Source organism: Elephantulus edwardii, unplaced genomic scaffold (genome assembly GCF_000299155.1).
Source record: "Elephantulus edwardii isolate Elephantulus edwardi_28Jun2011 unplaced genomic scaffold, EleEdw1.0 scaffold00538, whole genome shotgun sequence".
Lineage (NCBI taxonomy): Eukaryota > Metazoa > Chordata > Mammalia > Macroscelidea > Macroscelididae > Elephantulus > Elephantulus edwardii.
Genome location: NW_006400288.1, coordinates 330,969 through 338,258, shown reverse-complemented (window position 1 = coordinate 338,258; position 7,290 = coordinate 330,969). Strand labels below are relative to the sequence as shown.

The 7,290-nt window shown below is 37.0% G+C and overlaps 1 pseudogene across 1 annotated transcript in view; it reads right to left on the bottom strand.

Moving 5' to 3' along the window:
* Positions 1–3,047: 3,047 nt before the first annotated feature.
* LOC102859025 overlaps positions 3,048–7,290 on the bottom strand; it is a 12,173-nt pseudogene continuing 7,930 nt past the window's right edge. The window contains exon 4 of the transcript XR_439048.1: positions 3,048–5,020. The product of XR_439048.1 is annotated as a zinc finger protein 184-like (transcript). The remainder of the gene's footprint in view (positions 5,021–7,290) is intronic.

Genomic DNA, 7,290 nt, shown 5'->3' with positions numbered 1-7,290 from the left:
GGGGGAGAAGAACGAACTGGGCAGGAGGGTGAAGAAAACAGTGCAACAATGAATGAATGAAAACCCAAAATCTCTGTAAATGTTCGTTAAAACTAATAAAATTTAAAAAAAAAAGAATTGATCATAAAGGGGTGAAGGTGGCTATGTATCAGGTGTCAAAGCAGGCTATACCTAAATAAATGGAAGACTGAGTACTGCATGCTGTCTGATATGTATACGGTTTCAGCAATCTGAACCCTAAAGATAGAAACAGTGATAATTTTTCAAAATGCTAGTTTCACAAATAATCTACTAGCTCTTGAAAGCCCTGCTCTGCAGCACATGGACAAAGGATCAAGAGCAGAGATTCCATGCACTTTATGGTTTGGAAGGAGAGGCTAGAGCAAAAGGCAACACCGTGTATGTGACTTCTATTTGGGAAGGTTCTCCAACCCCTGATATCCTAGGGTTGCCTCTTCTCACCCTTCAAGACTGTAGATATCTTTTTTCTTTTTAAAAATGGCTACAGTATTACTTCTAGTCTCAAATGTTCATTCTTTATCAAGGGGGAGAACTTTTCCTGCACCACAATTCCAGCCCAGGTGGGATTTTAAATAAGGATGTCCCTTTAAAGGCTAAGGTGCATCTGTTCCAGGCCAAGATGCTTTCAATAGTTTCATACGCATTTGAAAGCTGGACAAATAAGGAAGACCAAAGAACTGATGCCTTTGAATTGAGTTGTTGTTAAAGAACATTGACTATACTATGGACAGCCAAAAGAACAAACAAGTCTGACTTTGACGGTAGAGTACTCCTCACAAGACTTCATCTCACATACTTTAGGCATGTTATCAGGAGGGGCCATGTTTGTAAAAGCAGAGGGTCATCTAAAGAAAGGAAGACCCTCAATGAGATGAACTGACACAGTGACTGCAACAATAAAACTTTTAAGCACAGCAGAGATTGTGAGGATGGCACAGGATCAGGTATGGTTTTGTTGTATTATACAAGGTGTCAATATGAGTCAGAGCCCATCTAGCAACAACAAAAGGATCTGGCAGAAAGCAGTGGGCTGCAAATCTCCAGCATGTCATTAACACTGTCATCTGCTTCTGGTATATGGTGATAAAGGACAAGTAAATGAAATTATTTTATAGTGCTTTTTAACCTTTGTACTTTGGTGAGGAAACAAATTAATCTTACCTACTTGTTTGAAAAGAATCCAATTTACAAGATTGTATCATTGACATTATATCATGAATATGGTATTTTTATGCTATTAATGTGCATTAGATTTTTTTAAACCACGCAACTTTGTTGTTAGTTTCCAATTTAAGCTATAAGAATTATTTATGTGAGTGCATTATATGTGGAAAATATACTGATTCATGAGGCTTTAAAAAGAAGATATTATGGAGCTTTGAAAGCTGTGATGCCAAACCAAAGTCACATGGTTTGAATTCCCATTGCTGACTTTCCATTGGCTTTTCAGAGGCCAATTGCATGGGAAGAATACACAGGAGGATTAGCTATGAGTTGGTTCCAACTCAATGGCAATGACTTGAGTGTTTTGTTGAGTTGAAAGGAGTGGGTGCTGACATCTAAACCAAATGTTTTCTATAGGATGCACATTGTTGTTGATTGCCTTTGAGTAGAGCATGACTCATAGAGACCCTATGAACAAAAGGCATGAAGTCCCTCTACAACTATCAACATTTTATCAAAGTTCATAGGGTTTCTGGAGGCATGTTATTTAGGGAGTGGATTCCACATTAGGGATCTAAATTTCATAGTGCCTTAGGAGATTCCAATATTCAGCTGGTTTAAGCTGATTTGTGCCATCTTGGACAATAGTTATGGAGTGAACTATGTTGACCAAAAAGACATGTGGAAGTACCAATACTTGAACCTGTAAATATGACACTGATTGGAATGAGATGTTTTCTTTTGTTATGTTAATGAGAAGTCTTAAATTTAAAATGTAGTCAATTCTGACTTGTATCTTACAAAAAGCAGACTAGAAACTGACAAATAAAGGGAAGAGACTATATGAATATTTGTCTACAGAGCAAGGGTACCTCAAGTATCACCAGTAGTTATGAGAAGCCAAAAGAAACAAAGAAGGACCTTCCCCTAGAGAAGTGAGAAAGAGAACAGAAATAGGAAGATGAAAGTAACCCGACTAACACTCAGAATTTGGACTTATGGCTTCTGAATGCATGAGACAATAAATTCCTCATTATTAAAAAACTAAAACACAATACAAAAACCAAGATATTCTAATACTCAGACTGAGTTAAGTTATTGTAAACTCTGATGGCCTAGTGGTAAGAGGCTGCACTGTGGGTCAAGTATAGGTCATTTCTGACTCAATGGTACAGAACAACAGTAACATGATACTGAATTAATGATTTGAGAGTATTTTATAATTCTTTGTATTATGAAGCTGTGATCTAAACAACTTTAGTACACTGAACAGGAGCATAACAGATTCTAGTCTAATTATAGATGTTCACATACCTTTTACTGGCAAAATAAACATAACATATATGTTTTACATGCAACATAGCAAATGTAGATATATGATAATCCTATTCAAGAACATAATTTGAATATACAAAGCTTAATACAAAACTCCGAAGTACCTTTGAAATTGTCTATTCCAAATTCCTCATTTTATAGATGAGGAAACTGAAGCATAACATGGTTGAATTTCCTAGTATTATATAACTGGATTAGTTTAATTCAATGAACTTTTTGTTTCATAACCAAAAATTCATTGCTAGGGAGTCAGAATCCATCACAGCTGGCCTCTACTGGGTTTCTGAGACAATAAATCATATAGGAGAGGATTACCCATCTTTTTTTGTTGAAGTTGCTGGATGCTAACCTCCAGAGAGGCACAAGGCATGGCCTTTGTGTTAGCAGTACAATTCCTGATGGACTCTGTCATCAGAGTTTCCTTCAGTTCTATAAAGTGAAAATATAAAATATATTAAACAGTTTTCCAGTCTGTTTTGATTCATTATCATTTAACAAAAAGATGAGATTGAATGTTCCTAGAATAATCACACGCCAGGATGAAGTCTCTGATGTTTGTTGAGAGAAGAATGGTATCTAAATGCTTTTCCACATTTGTTGCACCCAAAAGGCTTCTCTCCTGAATGAATCCTCTGATGTTGAATGAGGTATGAACTCTGGCTGAAAGTTTTCTTGCATTCACTACAGTTGTAAGGTTTCTCTCCAGTGTGAAGATTCTGATGTTCAGTCAGATGAGTGCTCTGACTAAAGGTTTTGTAACATTCATTGCATTTATAGGGCTTCTTTCGAGTATGAATTTGTAGATGCTGAGTCAGATGTGAGTTCTGACTGAAGGCTTCATCACATTCATTACATTGGTAAGCTTTCCCTTCTGTGTGAGTTTTTTGATGCTGAGCAAGAGATGAACAGTGACGAAAGGCTTTACCACACTCTGCACACACATAAGGCTTTGCTCCTGAATGGATTAGCTTATGTTGAGTAAGGTGTATGTTCTGGTTGAAGGCTTTTCCACATTCATTGCACTTGTATGGTCTTTCTCCAGTATGTATTTTTCTATGCTGAATGAGGGATGAGCCATAACTGAAGGTTTTCCCACATTCTTGACACTCATAGGGTTTCTCTCCAGTATGTATTCTCTCATGTTTTGCAAGAGATGAACTCCGAATAAAGGCTTTTCCACATTCCTTACATTCATAGGCTTTCTCTTGGGTATGTGTCTTCTGATGTTGATTAAGGTTTGAGAGGTAACTGAAAGCCTTTCCACATTCATTACATGCAAAGGGCTTTTCTCTAGTATGAATTCTCTGATGTTGAGTAAGGGATGAGCAGTAACTGAAGGCTTTCCCACATTCATTGCATTTGTAAGGTTTTTCTCCAGTATGAATTTTCAGATGTTGAGCAAGGGATGACCAGTAACTAAAGGATTTTCCACATTCAGCACAATCATAGGGTTTCTCCCCAGTGTGCGTTTTCTGATGTTGTGTGAGGTTTGAGTGTTGACTGAAGGCTTTCCCACATTCGTTGCACTCGTAGGGTTTCTCACCAGTATGAATCATATGATGTCGAATAAATGTCGATGGTCCATTGAAGGCCTTCCCACACTCATTACATTTATAGGTTTTCTCTCCAGTATGGATTTTTTTATGTTGAGTAAGGTGTGTGCTCCTAGTGAAAGTTTTATCACATTCTTCACATTTGAAAGGTTTTTCTCCTGTATGAATTTTTTTATGTTCCATAAAGTGGCCTCTCTGGTTAAATGCTTTTCCACACTCATTACAAGTATATGGCTTTTCACCTGTATGAATTCGCTGATGCTGGACCAAATGGGTCCTTTGACTAAATGATTTCCCACATTCATCACACTTATAGGGCTTTTCTCCTGTGTGAATTCTTTGATGCTGAGTAAGAGATGGAGCCTCAATAAAACCTTTTCCACATTGATCACATTTATAAGGTTTATTTCCAGAATGGATTCTTTGATGGTTTATAAGGTTTTCACTACGACTGAAGGCTTTTTCACATTCATTACATTTGTAAGGTTTTTCTCCAGTATGTGTCCTCTGATGACGAATAAGAGCAGAGCAGTAACTGAAAGCTTTTCCACATTCATTGCACTTACATGATTTGTCTTTTTTAATTGGGGTTAAATTCTGTTTGACATCAGTTTTATGTCTGTTACATTTCATAGGGGTCTCTTCTGTAGATACTTCTTGTTGTATTATAAGGTCTGAATTCATACTGATGCTTTTCCCCTTCTCATTATTTATAGCATCTTTCTCCCAAGTGCATATTGTCTTTTCCCTTTGTATTTCCCTTGGCAGTGTCTGCTGGTTTTCCTGTTGGCTAGCTAGATTGCCTTCAGATTCATATGTTCCTAAGGTGTTGAAACTTCTATGATCACTTATTTTTAGTTTTTCCACTACTGCTGCAGCACAGGACATTTTTCCAGAAATGCCTAAGTGTGTGGATGACATATTATTTTCAGGTCTTGTCTCCCCATCTGAAAGAGGGAAAAAAAAGTGCCAGTATATTCTAATAGAAAATTGCTGTTATGGGAATAATCTAATAAAACAAAAAATAGATCCTGTAGGAAATTCTGAAGGTTTTCAAATACTGTCCTACTATTTGGAGAGGAAGTTGGAAAGAGCTAAGGAAAATGTTAAAATATAAAAATGGTAACAAGAGAGTGCCTACTTCAAGTCCATAGATAATCTCTACAAATGAGTAAGCATTATTTAAGATACTAATTAAAAAGTCAACAATAGGATAAAGTTGACAGGAATGGCTAAAAAGAGATACAGATGAACTAAACTAAAGCAAGTATTTGGGACAGGGATTCATTGGCAATGGAAAATGAAACTAAAATTCACGAATCACTGTTTAAAACAAGATAAACTAAAGTCTGGCCAAGATCCCATGGTTTTAAGAATGAAACATAAGAATACTTGTAGGTATGGGAAAGTTATAAGTAGTAGAAGAAATCATTTGAGGTGAGAAAGATTAGAAATTCAAGTCTAGGACTCTGAGCATTAGGAAAGGAAGTGGAGGATTAGACTCATGTAGTGTTTGCTGGAATTGAAGATGCCAAATGTAAGAGATTAACTAGAATGTGCAAATGTAGAACAAGTACCAGTTCAAAATAGAAATAGAAAAAGAATAGCTGAAGCCTTTGAAATATACATGAGAAAAGAGCAAAGGTATAGGGAGGAGTATCCTTGAGGTTATTTTGGGTACTGTGATGAATTTAAAAAAAAATATACTAATTAACAAAAAGGAGAGTCTCAGTAAAGAAACAAACTTATATGGAAAGTATATAACAGGACTTAAAGTCTTGTCCAAGATTAGAGAATGACAACTAAATGAGGCAAAGTATTCAAATGTATTCAAAGTATTCCTGGTAGACTCAGTAAAGAAAAAAGCTGTATTGGTTGCACTCCTTTGGTTCTGTTGCTAACAGAAGGGTACATTAAACTTCAGAAAGCCCAAGCGTCTTTCATGATGACATAACCACTACAAGGAAAAGGAAGAGATGTAGAGTCACCTACCAGCCCCTCTTCCACACTTGGCATAATGGATAAGATAGTACAGGGTGAATAAGTGCTGATTTCTTCATAAACAGCAGAACTTCTCCAGCAAAACTGGAAACAACCAAAATGTACAATATAAGAAATTAATGTTTTCATCAACAGGAATGACACCAAGGAAGACATGCTTGTACAGCTCACAGCTCATAACGAATATCTCCTGGAAGAGATACCTTGTAGTGAAAGAATTTAAGACCATGGAGCTTGATGTTCTGAAAAGAGAATATGGAAATGGCTTATTCTCAGCTCTGATTGCCTTTACAGCTAAAGATAACAAATGTGCAGTACACAATGACCAGTGCTATCATGCATCACTGTTAGATCATGCACCCAATTATCAGCACAAATACCAGAATATCAGCAGTGAAGCAAAGAATGAAGTACTAGAGAAAGTTCTAAAAGGTCACATTAAACAGAACCATCCCCACTATAGAAAGCAATTCCCCCCGGTGAGATATCAAGTCTATGGGCTGACCACAGTATTGCAGACATCTCTATGCATGGAGAATTGATTGAGAGTACTGATGCTCAGGCTGCAAAAGAATAAGGTAAACAGAATAGACCAATGGAGCAGAATACTTACCAGGGTTTATAGATCATGATTTATCAGGGATCATGTCACCAAGGCAGATCAGCAAGAATGACAACAAAGAGGATAGGAAAATGGTAGAAAAAGACCCAGAGTGATTGGTCCTTTCAGTGAAGGTAACTTTAGATGACAAGAAAATTATACATCACTTTTATCTTGAGATAAATGTAGCCAGCTTGCTAGCCAAGAATGCAAAAGAAGGGTGAATCAAGGACTGGCTTCCTAAGCCTACTTTTGAAATCTTTAATTATCCAACCACAATAAAACTATCAGTAAATTTAAAAACAGAAACATGAGAATGAAATGAAATACCTAACGTATTTTTCTTTGCCCACTTCCTAGATAACTGGAATTGACTAAATTATCTATTTAATGATGTTGTTGTTGTTTAATGCCGTCAAGTCGTAGACGACTCATAGTGACCCTATGAACAAACAGCCTGAGCACTGTTCATACATAGAGTTTCCAGAGGCAAGCCATTTTGGAAGTGGATGCCACTCCTGCTTCCAGGCTTGATTTAGTCGGGAAGCTCCAGCCAACACTGTCCACCATGGGTGCCCATTACCACGATTGGCACATCACTGTCACAGGCTTCAG